This window comes from Lissotriton vulgaris, chromosome 9, assembly GCF_964263255.1.
Source record: "Lissotriton vulgaris chromosome 9, aLisVul1.2, whole genome shotgun sequence".
NCBI classification, from domain to species: domain Eukaryota; kingdom Metazoa; phylum Chordata; class Amphibia; order Caudata; family Salamandridae; genus Lissotriton; species Lissotriton vulgaris.
Window position 1 is genome coordinate 98,355,150 of NC_141697.1, and position 12,546 is coordinate 98,367,695.

At 43.6% G+C, this 12,546-nt stretch overlaps 1 protein-coding gene across 1 annotated transcript in view; it reads left to right on the forward strand.

The window, feature by feature from the left end:
* Window positions 1-6,235: 6,235 nt before the first annotated feature.
* EIF2S1 (eukaryotic translation initiation factor 2 subunit alpha) overlaps window positions 6,236-12,546 on the forward strand; it is a 132,869-nt gene continuing 126,558 nt past the window's right edge. Inside the window, exon 1 of the mRNA XM_086937124.1 lies at window positions 6,236-6,441. The gene's annotated coding sequence lies outside the window, so the exon portion shown is untranslated. The remainder of the gene's footprint in view (window positions 6,442-12,546) is intronic.

Here is a 12,546-nt window from a genome sequence, read left to right on the forward strand (position 1 = left end):
TTATAATACAATAAGCGTTTCTAAATAATATGTGAGTTAAGAGGAAAGGTGTCAGTTCAGAAACCCAAAAAGAGTGCTGATGAGAGAAAGATTATTGCGTAAGCATAAAGCCTTTGCATAAAGCTGGAAAGTATTCTCAGCTCAAAATATTAGCAGGCAATTCAAGGTAAAATCTAAGTGAACAGTTTCACATGAAGAAAGACATTTGATTTTCAAAAAGCCAGTCTCTGATCAGAGAGTCGGTGAAGGAGTCCATAGGATCTGCCCCTCAGGGTCTGAGGTCTATGCAGGGACAGCTCCTCCAATGGAGCAGAGGAGCATCGCCCCACTTAAGTGCTCTCCAAAGCCCCAGAGATGAAAAATAAAATGGTGATTTATTACCATTTTAATTTTCATCGTCCCGTCATGAACCCAGTGTCAGGATGGGGTAGGGCCTGCTGAGTGACAGCAAGGAGCAGTGATGGGCAGAGGGCTGCCTTTGCACTTGTTCAAAGTGCCCATGTAAAATAAAGATATGGGCTAAAACAAATTCAATCAATCAATCAATCAAACAGATTTGTATAGCGCACTACTCACCCGCTAGGGTCTCAAGGCGCTGGGAGGAGGAGGAGTCGCGTTCATCAACGTCAATTTGGCGAGTCTGAGCATGGAAAATCAACCTCCCGGCAAGATATCTCAACGTGAGCAGTCGGATTTCTCAATGCGAGTGGTCGTGTATGCTTGCGACCACTCGCGTTGAGAAACCATCCATTCGCGTTGAGAAAGCTTCCACTCAAGTAAAAAATTTACTCGAGTGGCAGGAAGGAAGCAGTGCTCGCTTGCGCTGTCCATGGTGCTGTTCACGAAAAATTGCACAGTACGGACAAACACATGATGCTGAAATTCACTGCTAACGGCATTTATCTGATGCACTCCGCCACTTGAGGAGCTCCACGTAGCGGGCGGAGGTTTTTTTTGCACTTCGCATGGCAGAACTCCACCCAGGGTTAATTAGAACGCGACCTTTGAGAACATTCTAAAACACATTTTAGCAGACAGCCTCATCAAATTAATCATCTGCACCTGTTCCTTGCTATAAACAATTAGAACATGACCTTTGGGAACATTCCAAATCGCCTTCTAGAAGACAGCCTCATCAAATTAATCATCTGCATTTGTTCCTTGCTATAAGGAACATTCTAAAGCACCTTCTAGAAGGCAGCCTCATCAAGTTAATTATCTGCATCTGTTCCTTGTTGCAAACAATTAGAATGTGACCTTTATGAATGTTCTAAAGCTGACTTATTTAAAGACTGTCTTGCCAGCTCCCTTGATCTTTCCGCTTTGACCTCAACACAAAGAATGTCCTGTATTAGTCTTGCACCTGGATGGAAAAAAGAACAAGAAGAAAAGGAGAGACACATTAACAGACTTTATTTTGCTATGCACTGAGTTATTCGCAGCATCGTGCTGCAAACAATGGTAACCATTGTTTTTGTTCAAATAGTATATACTGTTTGCAGGGCTCTGCCAGAGAGGACTTGCTTGTGGGTTCGATGCTGAAATCATACTCACTACAGTTTTGAGAACTTTGATGAAGGAGCCTCTATGGACAATCTAACTCAAAACAACAACACTAAAAGTTGGCTGAGATTTGAAAAGCTTTTGTGAGGTGATACCTCAAGAGATGGAGTTAATACTATACTAAAGCCTTATTATGTGTTTGCTTATAGGTACCAAATCTACTAGGATCATTCATAAGACTGGTGTGAATGCCTGCTGCAGTGTTGCTGCTGAGTAGATGAGCCACAGTATCTTTCATTCTGCACCATCTCTCCATCTCAACCCCCTTCCCCCTGAGATTTTTCAACCAGAGCAGTGTCTTCTCCTGTAAACCGAGGGCAAGTCTCGGGTAGGTTGCTTATGACACCATGGATGTGTCTTCCAGACAGGAGTAATCAGAATCAAGGACATCAACTGTTGTCGGGCCTGAGCTGCGACTCTTGGGATCATGGAAACAGGCAGGAACGTGTAGTTCAACTGGCCAACCCATTTCTTGGGAAATGCATTTGTGGTAAGAGCCACCGGATCCGGTCTCCAACTGTTAAAATCTTTCAATTGAGCGTTCAGTCTGGATGCAAAGAGATTCATCTGACATGGAAGCAGGGAGCGTAAACCCGTCTGGAAAATTTGGGGATGGAGCTTCTAGTTGCTGTAGTCCACCAGAAACCTGGAGTTCCAATCTGCTACATGGTTGTCTTTGCTAGGGAGACATTCCCTAGCACCATAATCTTCTGACTGAGGCATAAGTGCCAAAATTCCCTGGTGATGTTCGCTAGAAGGTAAGACCTGGTACCCTCCAATCAGTTGCTGTAGCGAATCGCTGACACATTGTTCATCCGAAGGAGTATGCAGCAGTTGCTCTTCATGAGGTAGAGGGACTTTATAGCAAATTAACCCCCAAATGCTCCAAGCAGTTTATATGAAGTCCGATATCTTCTGATGACCAGCGACCGCAGGTTGAAAAGTCCCCGCACCTTGCATCCCAGCCCCAACGGCTGGCGTTAGATTCTATGATGACATCGGGAACTGCCTTGAAAATTGCTCTGCCATTCCACCCCTCCATTTGAAGAAGCCCCCATTGGAGTTCTTCTTGAGCCTTGGGAAATAAGGGAACTTGACAATTGTAGGTTAAACTTTTTGGGAGGTAGTGGATTTTCAAGCTTTGAAGGGCTCTTTGGTGTAACTCACCAGGGAAAATCGCTTGAATAAAAAAAGCTATCAGACCCACAATCCAAACTAGGGATATCAAAAACACCAACTCTTTGGAGAGAGTCGTCTTCTGCTCCTGTTTGATTGATTTCACCTTTGGAGGTGGAAGAAGTAATTGGGTTAGACTGACTCTATCTGAAACATAAGAATTCTGTCGGTTGTGAAGGAACCATCATGGATTTTTTTTATTGATTACAAATCGCACGTCTCGCAGCAGGGACCTGTGTGTCATGAGCAGATCCTTGTTTTGTGCCATCAGAATCATGTCGTCTAGGTGGACGATCATGCAAACACCCATCTCTCTCAAACGTTCCACCACTGGTTTCATTGGTTTTTTCATTAGTTTTGTGAATGCCCAAGAGGCTGACTAGAGCCCGAAGGGGAGGGTGATGTACTTGTACCACTGATTTCTCCACTGGAATTGAAGATAATGCCTGCCTGGTGGGAAATTAGGAAGGGAGAATTAGGCATTTTTGAGATCGAGACACACCATCCAATCCTGCTCCTGAAGCACTGAAGGGTTGAACTCTTTGGGATTGAGTACCAGGTTCTGACTGGCACTTTTTTTCTGAACCAGAAACACATTGCTGCAAAAACCCCTGGGGTGGGGAAATGCTGGTGCAATAGCCTGTTTCATCAAAGTGTTCCTGATTGTCAGAGTCTAAGAAATGTATGTCTTGTTGTGAAAAAGGGAAGGGGGAGGAGAGATCTGAACAGGTACCCGAGGAAGTTCTATATGGTAATCATGTACCATGTCCAAAACCCAACAATCTACCCCTGATGATGCCTTTATTGTAGCATCCTCGAAAGCCCCTGGATCTGGAGGGGAAGAAGCCCGTCTGGGAGGTGTCTGCCAGTAGCCTCTGTATCTATAGACGAGGCCTAATTGAGAAGCTTGAGAGTTAAAACGGACAGCCAAATGTTCTCTCCCACTGCTGGCCAAAAAAGCGCTTGAATACCTTCTTCAGAGAAGATTGGGCCTTGTCTAATGAGGTCCCGAACAGTTGCTCCTCAGTTAAGGGACCGGGTTCAGCTGTAGCCAATTCGACCAACTTGGGGTCAATCCTCATTAGTACAGATTTACATCTCTCAAAGGCCAGGGCACAGTTGGCTTTGCCCAGCAGACATAGGGCACGCTGGGTTCACCATGCTTAAACATCTAGATTGATAGCTGCACCTGTGTCATGTGCGTGGGGGGGCCAAATCCAGGATTTTTGTTAAGGGGCCGGAAACATCTAGCAATTTATCCTGACACACCCTAATGGCTCTTTCTATACCTTTATGGGATCTCTGGCATACTTCTTCAGGAAAGTAAACATATTGGAGTCAGACCAGTTCCAGCCCAAATTAGCAAGTCTCAAATTATGCACTATTCTGGAGTCTGGACCCAACCTCCTTTTAAAATCTCTTGTGGAGGTGATGTTGCATGTATTTCACAACTGCGGGCTGGAACCCAGACAGAGAACCTGGGGTGAATAATGTCAGACGGCTCAAAAGAAAACGGATTGGGGAAGGGAACTAGGACGGGAAGAGGAGGAAAGCTTATTTTTCTTGGATGTTTGTTGGCCTGGGAACGGTGAGAGGCAGAAGTAGTATCAGGATCTGTGTCAGTGTCTGGGGATGTCAGAGGGCAGGAGAGCTCAAGCATTTTTTGGTACTTTAGGTATGTTCACCTAAAACCGCTCAGGACAACTTGTTATAGGCATCAGAATGTGGCCAAGTGGAAACTGAGCTAGGGTCAGGAGTGGCCTGGGAGGATCCAAATGGTTAGGTTATGGATGGGGCAGCAGAGCGGCCAGAGAGTTTGTCAATGCGCTTGGAAATGGGTTGAAGGGCTGAAGTAAGGGCTTTATCAAGTGAGCGTTGGACTGAATGATCAATCACTTCCACTAGCCCATTGTCATGGTATTAGTCTTCATCTTCATTAGGCCTGTAAACCTCAAGCTGCTGCTTAAATGGCTCGTAATCAGACATGGCCAAGCGGTTGGCTAAGCCTTGCAATCTTAGGGTCCTGAGAGGGAAGCATGGGTCAAGAGTGTGTGAATAAGGGGGAAAAGGAGATCCTGAAAATAATTATTACAGCCCTGGAAGACTCTGCTAGGCAGAGCATCAGTGGAGCAAGAATCTGGTAGCAGGCCACAAACCAGAATACAATTAGCAGTCCCAAAAATGATCATATAAAACCGAGGGAATAAACACTCCAAACTGTAAATTCTCAGAATATTATGAGAAAATACCCAAAAGTCTATACTCTGCTGCAGATCTTCACCCCTGGGAGTTGGCACCAGTGCGATGTTCCAGTGAAGTTGCCGAGTGTGAGAGAAAGATGTGTCTGCAAACTTGCCAGAGGAATGCATGTGTTCACCAATTGGGCTACACACGCGTCCTCGCTACCAGGACGGGCTGCTGCCCAATTAGCGGCTGCCCATAAGCTCACTTGGTGTCTAGGTCACAGGGCCAACTGGGGGGAAGAAACACCAAAAATAAGGCAAAGACAGCAAACTAAGGCGCAACACGCACCACAAGAGGGACGGTAGAAGCGGATCGAGAAGCGGCCATGTAGTTAACGGCGAGTGTGTGGAGCGCTCAGAAAAACCTGTAAAACAAAGGTTAAAGTGACAGCAATACAGCGAGCGCATCTAGTGCAGTAGTACACAAAAGTATAATACAAAGCCAAATGACCGTAAAACACATATACTGAAAGGAAAGGCAATTATCTTGACCGCAGAGTAGCAAAGAAAACGCAGGAAAGATTGTGCCTTGCTGTTTTGTACAGCATGTCTATACACTATTGGTGGACTGTTGAGAAGGCGTGGTTCAAGCCTCTTGCAATATGTATTTTACATGTGTATTTTTTACTCTTTTTGATTGTCTGCTATTTGGAGTAGTAAATATGGAGAAAGCATAATCGGAGCCTCGGTCCTGCCATAGAATCCAGCGTCACCCACAGTTCTGTCACTTAGTAGGCAGCATTAGTACAACATGGCCGACACGTAAACACGACTAGCAAAGGGCGTGTTCTATTTTCGCCAAAAAGGAAGTAGCAAAGACCATTTTTAACGGGCTGCACGTTGGCATGCTGGCCATGTTGCAAAAGGAGTGTATCCTATCTTTTCAAGAGAGTTTTTATAATAAAGAATACTTTAATATATAAAAAGAATATAGCCATTCATCTACATGTTCGAAAATGTAAAGCTTTGCAATAGAGATCAATAATACAATTTTGACGAAATACACACTTTAAAGTTTTACAAACGAATGCTTATTCTTATGCATTAAAATATCCAAACACATTGGTGTACTTTCGTTGTATCTCCATCGCTGGGTTTGCTAAAAAATCAAATCATCAACAAAAACAAGCGCCTTGCACTATGCAAAGATGGCGCTTATAGTTTTTCAAGATAAGCGCAGCCTATTTTCTTTGTCTTTCTTTTCTGTCTACTCACATCTTGACACGTTTGACCCGCCGGCGTCTCTTGTGGTTGGTTTCGGTAGACGGCGGTGAAGGGTCGTCGCGCATGCGCAGTTCTTTCTCTTCCTTTGCACGCTGATGAAACAGAGGCCGGTGTGGTATCTGAGGAGAGCTGCGATCAGCGCAGGAACACTGGCCTGACATTGTTAATTAACTCCTGAGCTAGCCCAGGCTGCCGACGTTGAATCTAGGCCGCATTAGGACCGCCGAGTCGCCAGGTGAGAGCCGATCTAGGAGACAGAAAAAGAGAACCTTGTACTGTGACAGATGGAGCTGTGGCAGGGGCTAGAGAGCTGTGCTCAGCTCCAGGGATGCTTTGCGCTGGCTCTAGTGGATATGAAGCAAGAAGGAGATAATTTGAGTTGATATAGCCATCATCCATACCTGCCATCCTCTTGACTTAGAATGCGGGTGTAGTCAGTCTTTTAAGAGGATGGTTCCATCAAACTGAATGGAGAAGTAACACTTTTTTTGGAGGGTGATAAAGTTTGAAAAGCGAGTGAATCCATTAAAGTATTGGACAGCTTTTTGGATGAAAAAAGTGGATGACACACTCTAAATGTGGGTGAATTGAGGTGTGTGCATGGTCCTGGTAAAGCTGTTGGGCAGATGTGGTTCACGATCTGTCTTGTAATTCCATATTGTGGCGGAGTTCTTCTGTCACTTCTTTGCCTGCTAGGACATGTAGATTAATATCTAAGGGAGGAATAACCACAATATCATTCCCCCAATGTCAATTGCTGCGTCCTTGCCCGTTTGTCGACTGTGTAGCTCATGCTGCTGTCTACTGCATGTCAGAACTGTGGGAGACTAGATAACTTGTCACTAAGACACTTTTCTGCCCAAGTGCTTACTTTTTACAAGTTATTGCCTTGCTTTTTGAATCTGAACTTTGAAGTCTTGGTTTATCTTAACTGTAACAAATACAATAACTGAACATGGTGGCAAAGAATTGTAAAAAGTATACTAATGACTCAACCCATCTACTCCTCTTAATGCGGGAACACTGATACTGGGCCAAATTGAAATTTCCTCTGAATGTAGCACTCTGCAGAAATGTTTGGGGTCACAGCTAGAAACTTTTTTTACACTAAAAACAAGGTCATGTGTGAGCTGAGGACATCACACCTGTACACACTGATTTAACCTGCAAAGAGGGCAGAGATTCTTTTTAACACTGTGATCTGGTGGGAGTCTGTGGATGGGTGCAACCATCAAGTACCAGCTCCGGGATTGCTCTAGACCATGGAAACATGGCTAAACCCTGCCTCTACACCAGATATTGCCTCACCAATCCCTGCCGGCTACAAGATTGTAAGGCAAGACTGTCCGCACAAGCCCGGAAGTGAAGTTGTAATTGTACTCCAAGACGCCATCAGCTGCAATGGCACCAAGTATGGAGACCCATCACCTATATGGAACTCCTCCCGTTCAAGATAACCATCACTGCCAACTTCTCCTTGGACGAAACCTTCGTATACAGACCACCAGGCCCTGCACCAACTTCACCAACAACATCACAGACTTCCTTGCGCTCCTCAGCAATGCCAGCGTCTTCCTCTTCCTCAGAGACTTTACCTTTCATCTAGAACACCACTCAGAAGCAAACTCTACAGCCCTTCTAGAACACCTCATAAACCTTGGCCTCACCCAGCATGTTATTGAACCCACCCTCACCGCCGGACACCTATTGGACCCAATTTCCGCCTTCATTAAGAATCACACAGTTGTCAAGCCAGTAACAATGACTTGGACAGATCACACCCATGTCTGTTTTACATACCCACCAGCACCATCACAGACCTACTACTACTGGGACTTGCAGGTTGCAGCTGGAAAAGCATCACAGAAGACGACTGGGCTTCCGCCCTCTCTGCCCACTTGCCTGAGCACACCAGCAACTTGCTAAAAAAACATCCACATATCCTAAACAGCCGGATCTCTGCATTCACCGTCACCATGGTTCTATTCAAGTGCAACCGATCGGCAAGAGCCTAACCGCAGGCCAGGTTGGTACAGAGAGGTATTCAGGCTGATGAAACAGCACTCCAAGCAACTGCAGCGCTAATAGAAACCATATAAAAAAACACAAATAAAGACATCTTTAAATCTGCCCTAAGACACTACCACCAGTAGATATGGAAAACCAAATGCACATCTCTTAAAAACCACGTTGACGCCGGCACAAACAGCATCAAGGAAATCTCTTCAGCATCAAAGGTTTTACCCCTTCTCTGGCCGCTTCCAGCAACATTACCCCCTTGCAAGACCTTTTCAACAAACTCTCTGAATTCTTCCGTTACAAAATTATCTACTTATACGTCAAATTTGACGCTTAACCGGACACGTCTCGTCGCTCCTTCCTATCATGGCCGAAAAACAAACCCTGAGCTCATGGCCCGCTTTCACCACTGTCGAAACTTTCACTACCTTGGAATCTCATAAACTCCACTGTGGAGTGCCATAAGGTTCATCGCTTAGCCCCACCCTTTTCAGCACATGCATGATCCCTCTGGTAGGCATAATCTGTGCACACAATATCAACATCCTCTTCTACGCTGACCAAGTGCAGCTCATACTCTCTCGGACAAGACCCCCTATACAAGAAACAAGTTCACCTCTTGCAAGACTGAAATCGCTAACTGGATGAAAGCCAGCTGTCTCAGCACTTTTTTAACAATGATTGGAAATGATGAGGCTACTGGACAGGATAGCATTGAATTATTTGTTTGAAAAATGTTACCTCCAGAAATCTTAAGCTGCTTCTTCAAAGGGATTATTTGCCGCAATATCATTACTTTCTACCTACTGCATCAAATCCTCTCTCAGATGTATTTAGGAGTCTGTGGTATAAACTCTGTTGCAGTTCTGTGTTACTTATAAAGAATCCTATAAGGGAAAGGCTTTGGCAAATTAATTTTTCGTCCTCTTCATGAGAGAAAGGAGTGTCTTGGTCTCTCAAAAGCTTTTCTTTGAGGACATTGTATAAAGTGTTAAACTATTGAACAGTCCAGAAGCGCCATAGAAATCTGTAGGATGGTGTTTATATTTTCTTTAGGGGGCAGTCCATTTCAGCTTAAGTGATTTGCACATCCTACGTGAAGCGGTATCACGTTTTGTTTCATCAGCCTTCTGTTTTAGTATCTAGCTTAAACATTAATATTTTATATTCGGTGAAAAAGACACATGTTTATCTTCGTAGATCCATAGAGGTGAAATGGTAAATTGAAAATGTATAATGAGTGGCTTAATGTTATACTGCCCTTCACGATTCCTGTTTTCCAGTGCCAAAATTGTTTTTGTAAATTTGGTTGGCATGCTCTTACTTGCTATTGTACTTCTGTATGCACACAGGGCATAAAGGAAAGACTATCAAATGAGCCATAGACATCTTTAGCTATTGCCAGGCTGCCTAACCTGGCTCCAGGATTAATAAAAGTGTAGTGGGTGGAATTCAGAAGCACCCAGAAGTGTCTGATTTTGTAGGCATGCCATGACCTTGCAGAATTGAAACTGGTTGGGTGTGGTGTTCTGGAGCCCTTAAGATAAATGCCCTTAATTAGCAGTGAAGGTTTTTCTCATGTGATACCTGAATGTGCATGGCAGTGTGTGAAGCAGCAAGTTTGCTGTGGGCCAGGCAGGAGCATAGCTTGTGTGAGGGAAGCCAGTTGGTGTGCGTCAAATGTCTGTGTGGCCCTAGTGTTCTCGCAAGACACTGAAATGTATCTCTTCTGCATAGTTGTGGAATGAAGGCACACTTTCCTCAAACCATATCACCTTTATCCTGCTAATAAGTCCTACACATGGCAAGCGTGATACATTGATATTCATGGAGAATATTCACTGATTAACTTGAGTCCTATTTCTGATCATTTAAGGTCTTTAACATACGATGCTGAGCCCACTCAGGACTGATACATTTTGCTCTTTGTCAATCAAATTTAACCCCACCCTTATTGCATGGTCTTCGAACATTTTCATGCTGTACCCAATCTCAGTGGGGCCTCTTCGGAATGACCATTATGCTCTCAAAATTATTTTATTAATTTGGCAGCACTGAGCATATTTAGCAATTCAAACTTTACACTTGTTTAGTTATCCCTTTTGAAAATGTGTCAAATATATAGTTTCTAACATGACTGTGGCAGGCTGGACTGCCAACAAGTGTAATAGTATGTAGTGTGGGATCCTTTTATCAAAAATTGAGATGAGTAGAAACGTTAAGGTTTATTTGAAGCCCTCCACTCTCAGTTTGACACCAATCTCCAGCCAGGACTGCAGTGGAAAAATACATTACTGATGACTCATTACAAAGTGGCTCACTGACACTCTTTTATTTAGTTAAAATACAGCACTGCTCTAAGTATGATTTTCGTCTCTGTTTATTAGGATCATAATAAAGGTCTCTTGATCAGAACCTGCACCTCCAAACTCCCCTTAGATCAACTTGACCCCCCTCCTTTTGAAGTCCTCTGCTGCTTCCAGAATCCCTGCTGTTATAATGGATCATTCAACACTGGAATCTACTATAGCTAAGATTCCTGAGGGTGTCAGGAATCTTTTACAAAACTTTGTCCACAATGTTCAAAGCGATACCAAAGGGGATAATGGGCGGAGCATTTGAGCAAATCAAACACTCACCCCCAGTCAACTGATCTGGGTTTAATCCATCATCATTCTTTAGCTCACTCCACCACCCCAGTTCAGACATGGCCATATGGAAATCGGTCTGAGCCTGTGCCTCATGGGAACAGCCCAGCCTGAACTGCCAAGCCATGTCTTCCTTGACCATAAACAAGCATCCCAGGATGACATGGTCAGACTGATTTGCATATGGTCATGTCTTGACTGGGGTGCTGGAGTGAGTTAAAGACCGATGATGGATTAAACCCAGATCAGTTGACTGGGAGTGAGTGTTTGATTTGCTCAAGCACTCTGTCCATCACCCCCCTTTGGTATCGGGCCAAAATCATTGCTTCCCAAAATCCATAGAATCGAAGATCTGACCGTCCTGCAATATTACTGCGACCAAAGAGTACATGGAAACACATAGGGCAAATAGTCATATAATAATAATTATAGTGAAGTAGACTTCCAGACCTCACGACATGTCATGTAGCCTTTGAAATTCGTCAAGCCCAGAACATGCAAACTTGTGACAGGGAAGTAATCCTGCTGTGTGAATGCTTACACAACTCGAAGATATATTGACAGAGGTCAGCAACATTTTAACAAAGGGTTTCCGTTCTCAAAAAGGAAACAGCATATAAACTCACCATAGTGTAGCAACCGTAGCTTGACAGCAATAACAGAACTGACGTCTTGTGATGGTTTGTAGGCAACTTAGATAGATCATTGAAATACACACAGTGCAGCCTGGGGCAGTTAAGGGCCTCATATCATGCAAACCCACTGCAGGCAAATAATGATAATGAAGGTGTAAAAACTGAGCAGAATAAAAAAAGATTAGCTAAGGTTTAGACTAGTTAACCAGCAACATCTACGCAAAATCCTTCTTGTGAACTGGGTGCAGGGGAGAGTGCATCATGCAGAAGGCAGTATATGAGTGATTCAAGATTCAAGATTCAAAGATAGCTTTATTCGGTATTTGACAAACACCATATAAGCAACATTACAAAATTCGATTAAAACAACATTAATTAAACATTTACATACTAAAAGGAGATTGTTACAAAAAATACATATTCATTACCCTAGTCATTCAATTAATCTAATATTAAAAACCCTATAAAAATTTTTTCTAGAAAGCGATTGATATATGTATCGTTACATTTGCATGATAGAAGGGTTGAGGTAAATATGACATATTTATGTATTATATGGTGTTATTAGGCACAGAATAATACTTCTACAAACCCTCAATCTACTAATCGTTTCTCATAGACCCTCTACATTTTATGATAAACGACAGGAATTTTATCATCACTCCAATAGTACATTCGTCTTGAAGCAGATACAATCTGTGGAGGGCTGCTTTACAACTTCTCAGGCCCCACAGTTTTAACAAAGGCAATAGATGTTTTTTCCTACCCCATTGATAGTACTTGCAAAAGAGTATGCAATGTATGTTAGACTGAGTAGCTACACCGTCACACGGGCAATTAGTCATTTTCACTGACCAATCATTCGGGGCAGGGAACGTTATTAACCTGAAAAAACAGTCTGTCCTCAGACGAGCTAACAGCATTCTATGGTAAGGGGAGATATTTGGCGCCAGATAAGGATGTAAACCATGTTCATACAAAATCTGGCGGTGGGCTATAATGGTGGACTTATTCCCATCTAGATAATATCTCCTCTCC